The following is a 19,241-nucleotide window of genomic DNA, read 5'->3' on the forward strand; positions in this document are numbered from 1 at the left end:
TTGTTGGTCCAGAAACAGACTTTTATGTCAAACTGTGCTATGTTTGGCTTTTATTTCTGTAGATTGAACTATATTAATGAGAACAAATGTGTTTTTTTGCAGCAGGCTGCTAGTAACAAAGAGCCTAAAGACACAATTTAAAACTGGTTGTTTGCCAAGTTGTCTGTTATGTGTAGACACGATTCTGGTTCATCCCTTGAGTTATGTGCCTTTTTATGTTTGAATGATTCATAGGTCAGTGTTAAGTGGCTTAAAAAGTAAACATTCCTCTGAAAATGGGACAAAGGCTGGACTGAAAATGAGTCGAAAATGTCCAAGCCAATATTCAAAGAAAAACTTTGAGAGACCTCCAGAAATCCTGGCGCACAATTACTCAAGATCGCCTTAAAAAGTAAAAGTATAAGAAAGTCTGGCTCATGAAATCGGGTGAATGAAGAGGTAAAGAGTGGCTCAAGTCTTTTGCAAAGTGCTAAACAGAGTGAATGCGCAAATTTTAGAATAGAGACACAAATGCAGCTGAAACGAGCTGCACTCATTAAAATTATTTACTATAATAGGAGAGTGATCAGATCTTCCATTGTCAAGTAGATTGCAGTGTTTATGAAAATGGAGCGTTTAAAATAATCGGCATACAGAAATAGATCTAGTGTTTAAAAAAATAACCGCTCATTAAAATGGTGAGATGTTCTGTCATTATAGCATAGATCGGACGAGATAGAACATTTATAAAACCGAGTTGAGTTTAACTCAGACTTTCGACGGTGGACTTTATCAACACACATCTATCTATCTATCTATCTATCTATCTATCTATCTATCTATCTATCTCAGGCAGCACAGTAACTGATTTTTGTGTACACTAGAGTAGTAAAATTATGTTAATATTCTTGCAAGTGCTGTGGTGATTTTTGCAATTATGTTTTAAAATTAATCATGGCCTGTATAAGCTATTAAAGCAGGGAGAGATAAGGGCCTTTTCTTAATTTTAATACAAGCAAATGAAATGGACAACTATGCAGCCACATAACCGACATATTCACGAGTGTCCTCATTGCAAACAAAACAGCCCGAAACGAGCACACGCAGTAGCTTCTCTCACCGTGGGCATCCCTTTGATTCTCACTTCTGCTTGTATCATAAACACTAAAAATACCTAAGTGACCCTCTGGAGAGGATGTGCATGTTCAGCTTTTAGCTCGGAGCAGCAAACTCGCTGACATCACAGTGTCCCGAGCAGGTGGAGGACGCCACGAGCGCTGTTTCTGGCTTTCATCTCCAGGTAAGCGCAGCACAGCAGCTACCGAGTCAATATGGAGTTTTTAAGTGTGGCCTAAAAAGTAAAAGCAGTCAGCAATATTTGGAGTGCTTTTCATCAGAGGCAAGTGAGTGAGCTTTATGTGTTACCTTTAAACATTTTAGCATGACGTGTGCAGGTAACTCCTGCCAGGTGTTTTAACCGTGTCTCACTTTTCCAGCTAACCTTTTAGCTAGCTGCTGTTTCAGCCAGTTATTTTAATCAACTTCGATCATTTGTTTATACTTTAACCGAGTCATTTAATTTTCAATTTTTTGTTTGGAAATGACTCGAGCAATTTAAATATGTATTCATTAGTTTAGCCTAAGATTTAAGTTTCGCATCAACATTTATACAACTATGTAACTATTACTTTTAGCCATCTTCTTTTGTTGCTTGTTCAGCCACTTTTTCCCCGTTTAAATAGAATTTCACTGGAGTTTATAAATACTTTATAATGTTAACGAGAGCTCTCCAACAATCAGATGATCACCTATGAGCAGGATGACCAGCTGTCCATCCTTAACTCAGCATTTTTTTCTTTGTCCCCTTCTCACATTTTGAGAAAATGTCCCATATTTTGATTGCTTTCTCCAAAAGTCTGGCTTTTACCCAACGTATATGAAGGGAAGGCTTTTTACTATATTCAGAACTTCAGCCTGTCTAATGCCGCACTCATCAGGGAAAGACACCAAAAAGTCACAGGCTTTGCAGATTTGGGTGACTATGATGGAAGCTGCCATGAAGAAAATAAAGCAGCAGTATATTCTGAGAGACAGGAGGGGGGTATGGTGCAAAGTGACAGAATACATGTATGTCATAATTTTATAAAAATAGTGACACTTGTCAGATATGGCTAAAAAAAAAAAAAATCTATGGATAGATCCAAACTGAAATCCAAAACCTGAAGAGCAGCTGAAATAACAGCATGAAAATATTCAGACTACCTTTCAGCATTATTGATGTGTCCCACTTTGTCTCACAAAAACACAGTGGTTGCCTCACATTTAGTTTGATCTGGCCACCCTACCTGTGAGCACCACATGGCGATGGTGGGGAGGAAAAAACTCCCTTTTTCTAGGAAGAAGCCTCAAATCAGGCTCAGGGAGGTGCAGCTGTCTGGCACTGCTGTCTCGGTTTGTGGGGACAGTAAAGGCATAAAAGAAAAACAGAGAGGGTAGAAACTATAAGCAGGATGTGATGCCAGCCCTAAAAATCCAAATGCATTTGGCCATGGTTTGCCAACTTGTGGCAACATTGCTCTGCGTGTACACAGCCCTTCAAAAAAAAGAAAAAATGAGATTTTTCTCAAACGCTACACTAACGTGATAAAACAACATGAATAAAATGTATTTTACAAACATTACTATGACATTACATCTGATCAGAGACCAGGAAGATGCACAAATTCCTTTGGGGGTTTCCCATCCAGTGAAAAAATCTACACAAATCAAATATCCAGAGCCATCTGCTGCGACGACCCTCTGTGGGTAAGAGAGCAGCAGAAAGAAGCGTTGTTACTATGGTTGTAGATCCAAGTCAGGGAAGTGTTTTTACATCACGTTATCAAATGAAACATTGTGCTATCATTTGTATCATTGTTGTGACAAGCTTTTGTTATAATAAGAGTGAGGGGCAGACGCCCTGGACAGGTCTGTTGTAGGGCTAATACCAGATTTAGACTTTGTAGAGCCCATGACGTAACCTACATAAGTGGCTGACATCGTTGTCGGAGTTTATGCTTATACACACACACATTATACAGTACACAATAATTACCGTGAGGTCGTGTCCCGGTGTTTTATATGTGGTGCCAGCCAACGAATAAAATGGTACTTTTTTCCCTCCGTGTTCTTTGTTGTGATCATTTTTTTAGGGGCAAATATATTTGTCTCTCAAATTTCTCTTTTGCTGACAATTGTGAGTCCTTATGTTGATGCTGCGAGTATTATTCCTTATATTGAGACGATGATTGATACACTCTTACTGATAAATTTAGAAACTGTGGCAAAGAATCGAGGGTGCCGAACAGGCCAGTCACAGTCGTTGTGGGCTGTGTCGACTCGACATGTAGTTACACCGCGGCGCACGTCAGGTTACTCTGTAGATTTCCCAATTAAGTATGAATCCCAAACATTTAGACCTATGGCCAATTTAAAAACACCAGATGACCTGACATGTTTGTCTTTGTACTGTGGGAGGAAGGGAACCCACACAGACACTGGCAAACTCCGTGTGTGAGTGAGTGGGTTCAAACCAGGACTTTCTTGACTGTGAGATGACAGTGCTAACCACCGCACCACTGTGCTGCCCAGCATTGCCTAATATGAACTTTAAGTAAGCACAAGAGACCAATTGAGAGAGTTAACACTTAGCTGCCCTAACCACGGGTAGTTGAACCGACTATCCTGAAATATAATCATGGCATTTTTCTTTTTTAAACTACTTGAAATAAAATGACTCTGTATTTTCAGTTTGGATTTAGTGGTGAAACACCAGTAAATGCAGTGTAAATAAAACCCACAAATTACTCAGTCTGCAGTGTGCTCTTACAGCACATGGCCTGGAGTTATGCTCTAAAAGCAGAGTGAAACTGAGGTTCTTGTAGGTATATCTTACAATGATCTGGGTAAAATTAGCATGTGCTTTCCTGAAGCGAATTATAGTAAATATAGCATATGTTACACACCAACAGTATTAGTAATAATAAAAAAAATAACAACACAGACCCACAGTGAGTTCCACTAAACCCACTTAATACTGAGTCTCTAGAGAAGCATTAATGCCGTGTTTTTTTTAATGGCATTTTTATTGACATCTTGGCAAGTTGTAGATGCCGGGAAAAGCTTTGTTTCCAAGGTAACATGACAGAAAAATCTCGTAGCTGACATAGATTAGCCCTTGTGTTTTAATAAAAAAGGAACATTTAATTTAGCTTGGGAGCCATCTAATTTATATATGGTAATTGGTGTTTTCATCTGTCATCTTTCCAGTGACACGCATGACACGTGTCTTCAAGTACGTTATGAGCATTCAAAGGGGATTAATTTCTATATTTGTGTACTACACTCATAATTTTTCCTCTAAGCATTTCATGCAAATAATATCTTGGCTAAATGTGAAGACGGCTAATTTCACCCAGCCCTAAAAGTACTACTGCAGTGTATTTCTGATGGATGCAATATCAACATCAGAGCAACACTGGTACGTGGCTATTAAAGGTCAAACAATTTACCAGGCAAAATCATATATACTAGTAATTCTACAGGCGAAGGAAAATATCATAAATCACATTAAGGTCAGCGTACAGTATGTGCTGCACTACACAATGCAAGAAAAATGATACTGTTACGTAGGGAGACAGACATGTTTTATTAAGCTGCATGCATGCAGTACGCACCTTTACATCTCTGCTGTGTTTTAAGATTATTCATCCCAGCTGAAAAACGTTTCACTTCTTCCACGGCGATCTGTCTTAACAAATAAAGTCTGAGTTACGGGGCATGCAGAAACATGATGTACTTCTTTGTATTTGACTAAGTGAGCGCACTTATGCAAACTTATTCAGCCGGCTACAGCTGACTTCCCAACTTTATTATCATATCGATGTTATTAATGTATGACTGACCTATTTAAGTAATGGTATACATTTATCATTTTCTATGTCTTGTGATTATATATTTATTGCTGGCACATGCTTCCTCTCCGCCCTCTGTCCTTTTCTTTTTCCCCTTTTTCGCTCCTTTTTTTTTTTTTTTTGCATCCTCACCCTCCTCTCTGTCTCTCTCGTCCCTCACCAACCCCCCACACCAACCCCCCATCTCTCTCTTTGCTGAGGTGGCTGTACCTGCTGTGACTTTGACAAAGTATTCTCCACGTGTATTTCAGCGTACGTGTGGATGCAGGGTGTGTGTGTGTTTCTTTTTTTTTAGTTTGCAAATGTGTCCGACTGTTGCGCACGCAGCGTCCATCTGTGTGTGTCAGCTTACTGCAGCGTGCTCGCACTTACGTCTGCTGCTGCTGCTGCTTATGTCACGCTACAGTCCTGTGTTCTGTCCTCCGTTACCCTCTCACTTTTTTCATCACTTGCTCTCTTGTTCACCTTGTTTCTGCCTATGTGATACCCCCCCCCCCCCCCCCCCCCCCCCAATCCCCCAACCACTCACTCTCATCCTCCCTCCCCTTTCCCTCCCCCCCCTCCCTCTGCTAGTCCCCTCCCTCATGTTTGCGCCTTCCTCTCTCTCTCTCATTGATAGTGAAGCATATGTGACTGGAATACTGAGGAGCTAATCATTATGCCATGAGCACAGCGCAGTGCTCGGGCAGAATGTCAATTCTCTCTCCTCTCTCTGTCTTCCTCTGCCTTTCCCTCCCCTCTCGTCCACGCTTTCCAAGCAATAGTTAACATGGAAGCCACATTTGCGCTCTACACAGTGAAAATTAAGGAAACACTCTCACACGTAACGCCCGGCGCTTGCAAACACTGGGCTTTTAACACCTGCACTTAAGTGCAATGTGTAATGGTTCGGCGAGGTTTACATTTGTGCTGCGGATGGTATTTGGAGTGTGCGCGCGTGTTACATAGTTGTTATGTAAAAGCGCTCCACATCAATTTGTCAAGAGCAAAGTGGTGTGGGATGGAGATGAGAGACAGCTGTTGAATGCATATTTAGAGAGAGGAGGGAGACTGAAACAGAGAGTGACAGCAGACTTTCTGTGGAGGCCTAAATCACCACTAATATTAAGGTAAATAACCACGTAGGATTATTCGCATTATATTGTAAACACTTAAAAAGATGGAGGTATGATACGGAGATAGTCGTGCGCATGCAGCAGTCTCGGTGTCACTCAGCAGTGAAGGAAAAAACAAATGAGAGTGGGGTAAATTAAACCAGAGGTAAATTAGACCGCGTGCACGCGCTTGGACTGCGGGGTGCGCGTCAGCGTGTCTGATGAAATGGGAGAGACAGCACACGGAGACTCCTCCTGACTTCTTGAAAACTGCAGCTGTGGGTCACAGCTAGGGGTAACGCTGTGTGTACGCAGCCCTCCAAATCTTCCACCGAAAAACACACACACACAAACACACCACATGCACACAGACTACAAAGGAACTTTAAATTTGCAAGTTGGACAGACGCACAAACAGTCATATCCAAATGTCCACATAAACACACACACACATGCATAGAAAAAAACCCCAGCCGTGGCCTAAGGGAACCTCTAGCGTGACATGGTTGCAGTCTAATAGGCTCAAGCATGAGTGAGTAATAGGTGTTCCAGCACTGTCCGCCCACTGGACAAAGACATCTTGAGATGCACATTATTTTATGAGATGCAAAGTGAATAGGTGAAAACATGATGATGCATTGGGTGGGCGGTGAGTGGAGGGGGCTGTTTGAAACCAAAGCGGAGGAGACAGCTCAGCATTGTCACATGCTATATTTGCTTCCTGGTTTGATTAGGGGACAGGTTAGCGGACAAGCCAGAGTTGATATACCCAGAGGCTATCATTTAATATATGAGACGCAAATAGGTTTTAACATTAGCGTACAGCACTTAGCATTCAGGTTATGAATGAAATAAGTCATAGGTTGGACTGGAGCAGTGCGGATTAATTAGTGATCAACACACAAGCATTTTTTTTTTTTTTGCTGCCACTTTATTAAATTAAATTCAATAGATTACATCTGGACAAATCTTTTAAAGCATAGTGTACAAACATCACTGTTAGGCAACACAGTGTTGTCACTAGCAATTAAAGCGCCACCTCATGCACAGAGTGACAAAATCAATGATTCAACACACCGTGGTGAGTTTAAAAGCCTTGGAGGACACAAAATGCTAAGAGAGCGCTGGGGCTGTAAGGTTAAGAAAAAGATCTATATTGAAAAGGCTACTTGGACCCACCAGAGAGGAGCAGTGGCATCATAAGGCCAGTGTCCCAGTCTCGTTAGGGGGGATGAGACAGCATAGCCTGATCGAAAGTGGGGATATGGGAGCTAGGCAGTGACATCACAGACTGTGAGCTGCTTCTCTGGAGACTGCTGTCTGCTTGCAATGGGCTCGTGCTGTTGCTGAGTTGTGCCTTGTATGACTGAACATTATAAATAGTGAGAAGGGTGTCAGCTCCATTCAAGGGAGTTGTGCATGAAGAGTCGGGGTGCTCCAGTGAGAGGAGGAATGTTTTTCAGCAATGGCTTGGGTGTGTGGGAGAGGAAGTAGTCCCCACCTTTCTGTGAGTTACATATACTTGATTACAAGTAAAAGTATTCTACTCAAAGTTTGATTCATTAGTAAAAAGTTTAGGCAGCCCATTCTTCTTAATAAGCAAAAGGACTCACTATGCTGAAATGCCATTTACCACTTGAAATCAATTCAACTCAATTTTATTTTATTAAGCATTGCATTAGTTAATTTCTGTCAGGACCGCTTTAGTCAAAACTGGATTTTTCTTTTCCATCTGTGGTAATTTCTGTCTGCTGCTGGACCACCTGGGGAGCTGGGGGTGGGGCTTGGGATCAATGACAACCGACATCACATTGATTCGGATAGAAATGGTATGAAATGAAGGAGCTGGGGTGGAGGTGGGTTTCCACAGTGGCTTACAGAAGCATGATTAGAATTAAAATGCTTATGTAATTAACTTGCTATTGAAGACTATTTTTTATATGTATTTATTAAACATTTACTCAAACACTCACACTGGATGGATGCATCCGGGGGGGGGGGGTTCAGTATCATGCCGAAGGATCCTTCGACATGCAGACTGAAGTAGGCAGGGAATCAATCCACATCCTTTTATCGCTTCATGTTTAAAGGGCTCATATCATGCTTTTCCATAGTTTCTGTCACTGTGTTGTTACAGTTGTTCACGCTCATGTTAAACAACGATGACATAATATATGCCAAAAACTGTTCAGAGCTTCAGACGCTCTAAACACCCAGCTGATTTCTCAGACACTCAGCTCTGTCTTCGAGCACAGAAGCCCCTCCCACACGTGGGATATACTTTGAAAAAGCTCAACATAGCCAGGCTCTCTGTGCATTAGCTGGCTAGACAAAACCTAAAACCCCAGGTAGCAGGTATCACAATGGTGGTTATCAAGTTTCTCTGGCAACTCAGAGTTTCTGCTTAAAGATCTTTGCACGCTCACATAATGGCACCGCCTACTCCAGACAGAGAGCAGAAAAATGGGTAATAAAGATTAAACATAAAATGTAACGGTAAAACGAGATGCTGTTGCTGCAAATAAACTACAAATGTAACAGATGAATTTTCTGATCTGTGCATTATTAGCTGCAATTGGAGCAGTGCAAAAGAGACTTAACAGCGTTTGAAGCAAGCATAAAAACATTTATACACTTTATGAATCACCAAATTAATGCATGCAAATTTCAGTACCAGTGCAGCTCACATAATATGAACTGCTGTAAGTTTACAGCTGGGCTTCACTCGGTTGTTTTAGTAAGGCGCTGCTTCAGAAGTTCCACAAAAAAGTACAAAAAGCATAAATGGTATTTCTTCAAGAGAGAATCTTTATCACGCTCATGAGACGCTCTAAACAGAAAGAATCAGTGAAATGATGATGCTTCTGGACGAGTTTAAACCAAACCACGAGTTACTGCAGAACACTTTACACTCAACATAGCTCGCTAACCCATTAATCTCACTTTGTAGTTCACCCTTCCTGCGTTCAGACCTTCTGTTTGCCAGTGGTAGCCTGTCAGAAGAAATGTGGATCCATCAAAATGACTTATTTTAGACAGTGGCTTCACCAAGGCTCAGTAAAAGATAAATAAGGGTTATATGTAAATCTGAATTCTGCAAAACTGCTCTAGTAGAGTCCAAGAATAAAAATATAGAGATGGAAATGACCTAACAGCACGCTGTGATACAGTTATGCACTGGTTTATCGACTGAAGATTGCATCTGCCAATATTTGTCTTGTTGACCGCGCACTCATGCATCCGCACCTCCAGCCAATTTAGAATCACCAGTTAACCTCACAAGCACGTCTTTGGGCCGCTTGCGAGGTTAATTGGTGCTAATGCCTCAAAGAAAGGTCCAAGCCGACCAGGAGCGTTATTGCTAACCGCTACACCACTGTGTTGCCCTTATCAGCAATACATTTTCATACATTTGCATGACTTAATTTGTCCTTATATAAAGAACATGTGATGGAGGCGGTGGCGTCCAGTAAAGTGGATTTCATTTAAATATGAAAAAAATTCATGAAAAATTGACACTATCAATAAGAAATAAAAAAGCATGTTCAATAATTTATTAATTCACGACGTGAGGAGAACGATTCATGGTGGCGTGAATGATGCAGTGCTGCTCAGGTTGTCTGACCAAACTAGCTCACAGGGCTCTCTCCTTTTATTACAACCTTCATCGCAAAGTTAAAAAACTTTATTGCAGATTTGTCTGACGACCCCGAGGGAATCTATAACGACAACAACAAAACAAAGAAAAAATACACCGGCATCGGTTATTGTTTCATATATTCTTAGTTAAACACGGCGCCAGCATCACAATTTCACAATTAGTGGTTCCCCTCTCTGATTGGATCTACGCCTTCATGTGTCTGTGTGTGCACATTAGTGACATTATGTCAGTATGCGCCTTTGCATGTGAGCCGACGGGCGTGTTTACATTGTGGCGCGCTGGTGTGTGCACGTTTGTGTGTGTGTGTGTGTGTGTGTCACGGGGTATGAGACGAGGCGAGTGGTGCGGTCGTGTGATAGTGTTTGTCACCCCGAGCAAGCAGCCACGTCAAACTCTGTCAGGGTAGTTTTCCCCGGCCGTGGATGTAACACATCCCTCTGATTACTCTCTCTGTCTCTTTCTGTTGCCGTGTGTGAGTGTGTGTCTCATTCAGATAGTGTGCGTTTTCTTCATGACCAGCTTTTTCTTTTGCCCCCCCACATTTCAAATGCTTATCGGACAAACTGACAGTGAGAACAGAGAGAGAATGGAGGGGTGATGGGTTTTTTATTTTTGATATTCATCTTTGAGAAAAATACCTAGGAGGGAGAGAGAGAGAGTGTAGAGGAGTGGGTGTTGGGAAGGAGCAGGGAGGGTGAGGAGAGAGTAGGAGGGTGCAGAGAGGGAGAGAGAGAGAGAGAGAGCTAGCTGATTAGATTGGAGAAAGCCAAGGAGGTACGGGTATACTATTGAGCAAGGGGAGAGGCAGAGGGGAGGGTGACTAAGTGAATGCAGTTTGCCGTCGCGTGTCGCCGTATCACAGCGAAGTCCACTGGCAGGCGGATGGATCGGACCCGAATCAACAAATGGAGACAGAAAAACTGGATGTATACTGCATGTGAGGAGAAACCAAGGGAGGATATAGAGTCTGCCTTCATATCCTTTTATCTTTGCATCTAATACTACTGTGAGGAACCCACAGGGAGGGAAAGAAAAACAGCGGACAACTCATTTTTCCTCTAACACGTCTGTGAAGCAGAGGAGCTGTGAATAGAGTGAGCTGTGGGACTCACTGGGATTTCTGAATATAAGCTCAGTAAGTATTTGTATAGGCTGTGTAAAGGCACTGTATGAGTGTGTGTATATGTGTGTGTGTGGACTGATGCCTCAGCTTTGTGCGCTGCCTCTGATGTTTTTTCCTCATAAGAAAAAGGCGAATATAAGGAGCGCTGGGAGGGAATTTAAATCCAGTTGTGCCGCTGCAGTGTTTCCCTTTATTGTCACATGTTGTTGGCGTCACTGAACTGCTTTTCTTTTCTAATTTAAACAACTACCCCAGACTTGACTCTGTGTGCTGTTTGTGCCTTTTCCTCCTCAGTTGCCAGTGTGTGAGTGTGTGTGTGTGAGAGAGCTGATAATAGCAGCTCCATTGGTATTCAGCGGAGGGAGCTCCAGGATCTCGCTGCGCCTTTCCCCAGGATGGGATCACAGAGCAGGGATTGTGCTTGCCTGTGGAGAGCCCGCTGAAATGGGTGAGTGTCCATCCCTCTCCTTTTTTCCCCCTCCTCTTTTCATTCTCTTTCACCTCTTAGTTGATTGTTTCCTAATTATATATATATATATATATATATATATATATATATATATATATATATATATATATATATATATATATATATATATATATATATATATATATATGTGTGTGTGTGGCTTCAGTCTGCAGTTATATACAGAGCATTTTCATTCCTGATGGGCCCCCCTTCATTTCCTTGTGTCTCACCCACTCACCCTGTCCAGCCCCACCTGTTTCCCTCCATCACTCCTTCCATCCTCCTTTTCTTTTACCTCCCCCCAAACGCCTCAATCAGGGCGTAAGCCATCCTATCCAGTTTTAATGGATATAGACAAAATCTGAATGGCTCAATCCATTTTGCTGCCTGTCTCCCCCCTCTCTTTGCCTCCTTTTCCATCTTCCCCTCTTTGGCTGTGTCACCCATCCCCCCCCTTCTTACTTCCATCCCTCTCTCGGTCTCTTTGGGCTCCTCACTACATTCTGTTTGATTTTAGACACACTGAGGACGCTCTGAGACTCTTTCCTGACAAAGGAAATGAATAAAGATGCTGTGGATGTGTTTATGTGTGTGTGGAAGGACTGCTATTTCTGTGTCCGTGTCAATCTTTTTTTTTCCCACTCAGAGGGAGCAGAGGTTTGTGCTCAGCCTCAGTGTGAAGGACTGGAGGAACAGAAGGTTATGAAGTAGATCGGTGTATATAATAGCTTCTGGCATGACAGCTGTGACACATATGTACATGCACAGACACACAATGTCACTCTTTTTACACGCACCTCCGTCTTTGCACTCCTCACTGACATACCTTCTGCACACCAATTCGCACCCACCTACGTCTTTTCACACCTGCGACACCTTAGCATGCTTAAGGTGCCAACAAAGGCTGGACCTACACACACACACACACACACACACACACACACACACACATATATGCATGCACGCACACAATAGAAGACACTGAGCACTAACCTCACCGTGCTTAGTCTCATCTTAAATGGTCCTTGGAGAATATCGGTGTCACGGGAGGGTCATATATATCCAACAGAAGTATTGATTGGAGCTGATAAGCTGAATGGCCTCGAATGTTTCACTGTAAATCGGCCATCACCCACCTCACTGGAGTCACTAAACTTATTTAACGATTTTACTCTGTTAGAAGAGATGATATTACTGCAGGGCTCTGAAATGACTTTTTCCCTTTTTTCCTTTTTCCTCTGTACTTTTCTGACTTAAGAAGAGATCCATCACTTGACTCAGAGCGGCGAGCTTTTTTTGATTAGGATTTAGAAAGGACTTTATCATATTCAACAGGTGCAAACTGTTGCATAGTAACAGAGTCGAGACTACCTGTTGGGTAAGATTTGACATTGCGCCTCTATTTTTAGAATTGGGTCATCTGTTTGACAAAAGGTAGTGTGATTTATTAGGAAATGAAAAATAGAAACTCAGCAGGCATCCAAGTCTGTCTAAGCTCGGGCCATCTGTCATCTGCATGCATACCTGTCTACCTGGAGCGGGGTTAATTTAGAGGGATTTATGAATGCGTTTTGCCACAACATGAACTGATACATAGATAATATGTGTCGCTATTTGCAAAATGTACCAAAGTATGACTCACAAAAGGTTCATTGTTTTGTTTGCATTACATTAAATGCAAGAGAGCACAATTAAATGCAAATAGCGTGACCTGTCAGGAGGTCTAAAGAGACAGTACCGAATACGACGCAGCTCTCTGCATGACATTTCAATCCAAATCTCAGTATGTTATAGACAAGAGCAAAATATTTTTACGTTTACCTTTAACTGAAGAGGTTCTCCTCATTTCTTTTGCACCAAAACACAACTGAAAAGTGTTAATGTTGTTTCAACTACAGAGGAATAAACTGTTTTATGCGTCTTTAACACTGTAACGTCAAGAGTATCATACTCGATACGTGAGTTTTTGTGATATTTTGAGACTTCTGCATCATTAGTATGATTTTTTTTTCCACCCTGAAAAAAAAAAAACCTTAAATAAATTGCATGATACATTTTTAAGCAATAAACTGCAAAAAATGACAGATTTAGCAAATATGATACATATTAAAACTCATATGCAAATTAATATATATTTTTTTCGTCAGAAGGTTCAATAACTACTCTATTTTGAAAAAATGTGAATTTTCTGGCAATTATTTAATGGTTCAGGTTTTAAAAGGTTAAACAAAAATGAGCATAAAGTTATTTTTAAAATATCTAAGATATTTGTCTCTACTCTGTCTTGTTCATTTGAATGCGTCTTATTTTAATATTTGAATCAATTTTGTGTAAATATCACCTCAAGGTATTGTTTTCATCCATTGTGTCAAACAGATAATCCATCTTAGCATTACATCTCACATGATTTTGTGTTAGAATTTAGTGCAATAATAGAAGAAAAGTTGTGCTTTTCAGCTAAAAACAACACTTTTTATTAAAATGTGACATCTAGTCTGGACCAACTAGTTATGTCTTGTGGCTTTGTTGCACCTGATGCAGCCTGTGGAGCCTGTGGTGAACAGACACCTTGGATTCTGAAGAGAAAGAGTAAAAATGATTGCATGAAAGAAGTTAGAGGTGAAGATCTGAAATTGGATAGAGGGAATAGAAGTGAGATGGGGATGGCGAGAGCGTTTGAAGATGAGCTTGTTGGGAGAGAGTGAAAGCCTCAAATCATAGAGTGAGTGGAGAGGAGGTCGGCACAAACAAGCAGCAAAGTCGTGGAAGAGTGACAAGGACGGAATAGACAGCAGGACGACAGGCAGGGTGGAGAGTGGCGAGGAGGAGAATGACATACGCGATAAGGAAGAGTGACACAAATGTCACCATGCTAACCTTTCATGCACTCTCCCTCTCTCCTCTCTTCTACTTTTCCTCCTTTCTTTCTCTCCTTCTAGATCTGAAGCCTCGCAGAGATGGGCACCAAATGGACAGCATGGAAGCCAACATCCACCCTCCAGCGACCAGCTTTCCACGGCTAACTGCCTCCACCATCTCCTGCCATCAGCTCGAACCATCCGAGCGAGGGCTGAGTCTGCAGAGTTGAGCCTGGACCAGCCGTCTACCGAAAGCAGAGATAAGCAGAGGGCGACAGGCCTCGGAGGAGTCAACGCGCAACAAGCCAGTCGGCGTGTTGAGCGCACAATTGAGCTTCTTGGACTTCATCTAAAATGAAATAGGCTGCAGTGATGCTTGAGCAATGGTACGGAGCTTTTGGATATGTCCGGATTTATCAACCGGATATATTTTTGAGATTACGACACTTTGGTGCACACCTCAGAGCTCAGCCACTTTTTCCAGATTGGCTTGTGGGCAAAAGCGAGTAATTGAAAATCCCCCCTCGAGAGGCGCTCTGTTTTGATTTGTTGCGGGGGAGGAGGGCCTATCATTATTGTTTTTTTTTCTTCTTTGTTTTTTTGAGGAACAATTTCCAAAACACCCGGCTTTTATCCCACAAACTTCCCCCAGTTTCTCTCACATATGGAGAAGTACATTATGAAGCAGTACCATTCTTCTTCATCCTCCCTCAGTGACGGAGAGAGAGGAGGGACAGACTGTCCAGAATAGATAACGAGCAAGGAGACTGGCACCGAGGAGAGGAGAAGGAGAACAAAAAAAAGGAAGAAGGAGAAGAAGCAGAAAACGGGGAAACAGGTGGAAAAAGAAAGAGAAGGAAGCCGACAGAGGGGGAAGAAAAAAAGCAGGGACGGCGAGAAAATAAAGGACAGAATTAACTAGGATTGCACAGAATCTTTTTGGAGACTCTTTGTAATTCGTGTTGAGGCTAGTTAGCGCAATGGATAGGGGAGGGGTTCAGGATTTACACTGGGGAGGGGGGGGGACTTGAGCAGGAGACTAGAATGATGTCCCGCCTTCACCTGCCTGGTCTGTATCTCAGTGTTTGGGAGGAAGACAGGCTGAAAGATGGCCTGGTAAACAGACAGCTGTATTGAATGACAGACAAGCTCTGAGGCTGGTGAGATAGACAGACAGACAGGAAGACGGGTACACAGCCCAAGTGTCAGGCAGAGAGCCAGGCAGACATCCAGTGCCGGCACAGTAGACGGCGCGCAAATCATTGTCATTCTGTGCAGAGCGTGAGGGGAAGGCAGAGAGCAGGAAAGAAAGCAGAAGAGCATCCCGGTGGTTGTAGCTTCTGGAGAATCTCAGTCAGTGCTGTGGCAAGCTCAAACAAGCAGTGAGGGAGGGAGGGGGGGGGGCTGTTACTAGAAGGGAAATACAGGTTGGAGAGAGGGAGAGGGAGAGGGACGGAGGTAAAGAAACAGAGGGAGAGAGCAGGTGTCGGAAATCCTCCCCTTCATCTGCTTGTCATTTACTCCTTTATGCTCTCTCGTCGTCTGCCGAGGTGATTGGTTTTCTGTTACCGGCGTTCCTCTGCTTAAGGGCCCACTGCAATCCCGAGGAAAACGAGAGGTGGGCAGACAGAGGAAACCAGAATAAGACAGCAAAAAAAAAAGAAAAAAGGAAAAGGTGGAGCCTTTTCTGATTGACTCATTTTCACCCGTTCCTTTTGTTATTTGTCGAGGTGGGCTCTTGTTATTTTTGTGTTTGCTTTTTTTTAAAAGTCAGAGATAGAAAGAAGAAAAACACACCTGCCCAATCGATCCCCCGTACATCCTCTTTGTACACAAGAACCAAACTTCTTTTTCCACCAATTGTTGATTTTTTTGCCTTGCCTATCGGGATTATTTTCTCTTCTCAATATAAACACGGGATTGCTCCAGATTCCTCCTGAATGTCCTCACACCCACTGACACAGTGTGAACTCCTCTGACTCCCCCCACGCCCCCCCCACCCTTCACCCCCTTGGCTGAAGCGCTAAAACTCTGTGGTCTCAGATCTCAGTGCCTGTGTTGACTCACTACTACAGTGATAATATGGCACGGCGCTTCTGATACCGTCTGATTCATTCTGTAAGTAGGACCCTCTCTTTCTACGCGTGTACGTCTCCACATGTGTGGCGCATGTCATTAGCATGTTTTTTAGCTTATGCATGCAGAAGCGCAGAAGTGGCGTGTCTCTCTGCAGTGTTGGTTTTATGGTGTCTTCACAGCGGATTTGCTTTCCTGTGCTTCCTCTGCCCCAGGCGGTTTGTGTGTGTGTGTGTATGTATGTGTGTGTTTGTGTGCGTCTGCCAAAGAAAGAGATTTTGATCTTACAGCCAAGCTTACAACAGCATCAGAGTGGTGTCAGAATGAGGCGAACAGGGTGTCTTTCCCTGTGTGTGTGTATGTGTGTGTGTATACTCCCACATTTTAGTCCTGAGGTTAATTTGAGCTAATTAATGGTGAGTTTTTTGGGGGTTTCTTGCTTCTTGGAGCACTTTTTGGTTCTATGTCAGTGTACTTATATTCATTAGGGTGAGATGGAAAAGGGATGGGGGGCTAAAACTGAAGAGGGTGAACCAGCTAATGAGAATGACTCTGATTCCCTGACTAGTTCTTTGTTGCCTCCATTTCACGTCTAATGCCCTGAGCATTGCACTCCGGCTGCATATCATTTCAGCCTCCTTTTATCTCCCTATGTGTTGCTTGGATGAAACCCCATACCGAAACCCAGCCTCTGCAATGTCCTGCATATTACTAAGCCCATCTATCTCCACGGACACATCCACATCTTTATACACTCCCACAGTCACCAGGCCTCGCACCGGGAGACGCTCAATCAAGATAGTCCCTTCAAACAGACCAATGAACTGTGAATAACGCCATTACACAAACTCCCAGCTCAGAGCGTTACAGAGACAGAAAGATTGGGAGGGTGAAAAAAACAGAGAGAGACAGAGAGGGAGACGGAGAATAAAAAAGCTTTCTGGAAATAGAAGAACAAGAGCAGAAGGAAAATGAGGAGGGAGACAGAGAGTGTGAGACAGAAAGCAACAGAGAGGAGGACACGGGGAAGGGAGGGTGAGAAACGGGGAGGGATGAGGGAGCGTGTGGGTCTGGAGGGGCCGCAGAGCAGGAAAAGACCTCTGCTCCATGGGAGCGCTCTGATGGGCTTAGCAAGGCCCCCGCTTTGTTCACAGTGTTGGTCAGCCTCTCAGAATTAAGATTACTAAATAATACGATTACTGCAGCTGCACACTGATAACACGCCGCTGCCGATCCCCTTTGTCACTGTCAGAAAACCCAGAGAAGAGGGGAGGAGTGGCATGTGATGGCATCAAAGGCATGAAAGTACTGACTACATTAGAGAGTCACAAGAGCTCAGGCTTCTCAATATGGCTCGCCGCTGAGGCAAAGCGGGAAGAGTTGGTGTGACTTTTATGCGGCATGTGGTCATACAGAGGAGAAAAAACTAACCTCAGTCCAGGTGTTTTCTCTTTAAATATATGGATGCTGCCATTACGTTTTTTCTTCATCTCTCCTCTGCTTGTTAATGTTGCTCTTTTAGATTCAAATGTATTAAAAAAACAAAACAAAACACGAAAGGGGAAACCTCTGTGTTTACAACCTCCTTGCAAATGTGTACACAGAAACCAAGAATCTCACGGTGAGACATGTGCCCCTTATCTTGGTGTTTTACGCCGCGTCCTCTGCGTGGGCTATTTGTTTTATGTTTCTGTGCTTGACAGCTTTGACACGGATTCCTGCCAAGTTGACCTTGCACTTTGAAGTGTAATAAACGCTGAATTCCCGGGCATCGATACATGTTCTTCTAGTAGCTGATAAATGGCCTGCTACCCCACGGGAAAGGGGGGAGGGAGGGGGGGGGGAACAAGCAGGCAGCAGAAACCTCTGTCCACTCCTGCTCAGCGGAAGTAAAGTACAACTGTCTGAAACCCACAGCTCCCAGAGTGGTGTGCTAATATCAGGGCTGGGCTGGACGCGACCCCCCTCCTATGAGATATGAAGTATTTCCACTGTCCTCTCAGTGGGGGCAACCATTTGCCTGCAGAGCTGAAGATTAGCTCGGAGCAGGAAAAAGAAAAGACACATTTAGCATGTGATAGTGTATCACAGGAGTAACAAATAACAAACCAGAGCTGAGGGCACAAAACGAGATCAATGAAATATGACACACAGCACAAACACGCGGCTCAAAAACGTCCCTAAACCAACTTGGCAAGCGTTCAGTTCAGTTTCTGTTCCTGCGTGGCGCGTTTGTCATCTAGCTGAGGTTTCATGTGCGTGTCTTGTGTTTTTGCTTCACTGACATTAGATGAACTCTGACCCCAGGCCCTCCGCGGCTCTGCTCCATGGTCACAAAGTAACTGGGTGACTCACACTGTAGAACCAGTCAAAGAGCATCCGTGCTGGATTATGTGCACTCTGCTCGTCGAGTCCAGACTTGCAGAAACAGAAAAGCAATATGGAGATGATGTGCCAAATTATTAGTTACGTGTTTGTGACATTTAATCTTTTTAAGTGCTTCTCACAGCAGCAGCGTTCGGTGTTGCTGCGGCGCTCCCCAATCATTTCACTCGGCTTGGTCTAAATTGTGGCAGAAGTGTGCATGGTTCACGAGACAACCTTTTACAGCGAATTTCCCGTTGCCCTGCTTTGTACCAGTCGGGCCCTTTCAGATCACTGATCCAATCATCCCTCTGGATTACATTTTTCTAATTGCTGGCGCACATTTTTATTTTGTGATTACACTTTCGATAGCGTTTGAGAATATCTTTCACTTGTGTTGCTGTTCAGGCCAAAACATATTTTCACATTGTTCGCATCATCATTCATTTTCCAGTTCTTTAGTGGGAACAGCTGTTCTGTCTTTAGCTTAGCTGGATTGTAGCAGGGAATGAGATTCATTTCTGGTGGTGGAGCAAGAACAGATCATTATCAGACTGTTATCATTGCTGAATCAATATTTTGGGACTGTGGCTGTCTCTTGGATGGCCGTTCACTCCTAAAGGGCCTCACACAGCTGCCGCTCTAAGGTGAGCTGGGTTAATTTG

The 19,241-nt window shown here is 43.2% G+C and overlaps 1 protein-coding gene and 1 long non-coding RNA gene across 3 annotated transcripts in view; both read left to right on the top strand.

The window, feature by feature from the left end:
- Positions 1 to 10,498: 10,498 nt before the first annotated feature.
- On the top strand, positions 10,499 to 15,109 carry LOC134637399 (uncharacterized). Its single transcript, XR_010095111.1, has 3 exons — positions 10,499 to 10,821; positions 11,104 to 11,257; positions 14,218 to 15,109. It is a non-coding gene; the product is annotated as an uncharacterized LOC134637399 (long non-coding RNA).
- A 466-nt stretch (positions 15,110 to 15,575) lies between these two features.
- grik5 (glutamate receptor, ionotropic, kainate 5) overlaps positions 15,576 to 19,241 on the top strand; it is a 91,953-nt gene continuing 88,287 nt past the window's right edge. For both annotated transcript variants that reach the window (XM_063486041.1, XM_063486042.1), the window contains exon 1: positions 15,576 to 16,254. The gene's annotated coding sequence lies outside the window, so the exon portion shown is untranslated. The remainder of the gene's footprint in view (positions 16,255 to 19,241) is intronic.

The sequence above is a fragment of the Pelmatolapia mariae genome, linkage group LG10_11 (assembly GCF_036321145.2).
Source record: "Pelmatolapia mariae isolate MD_Pm_ZW linkage group LG10_11, Pm_UMD_F_2, whole genome shotgun sequence".
Taxonomy (NCBI): domain Eukaryota; kingdom Metazoa; phylum Chordata; class Actinopteri; order Cichliformes; family Cichlidae; genus Pelmatolapia; species Pelmatolapia mariae.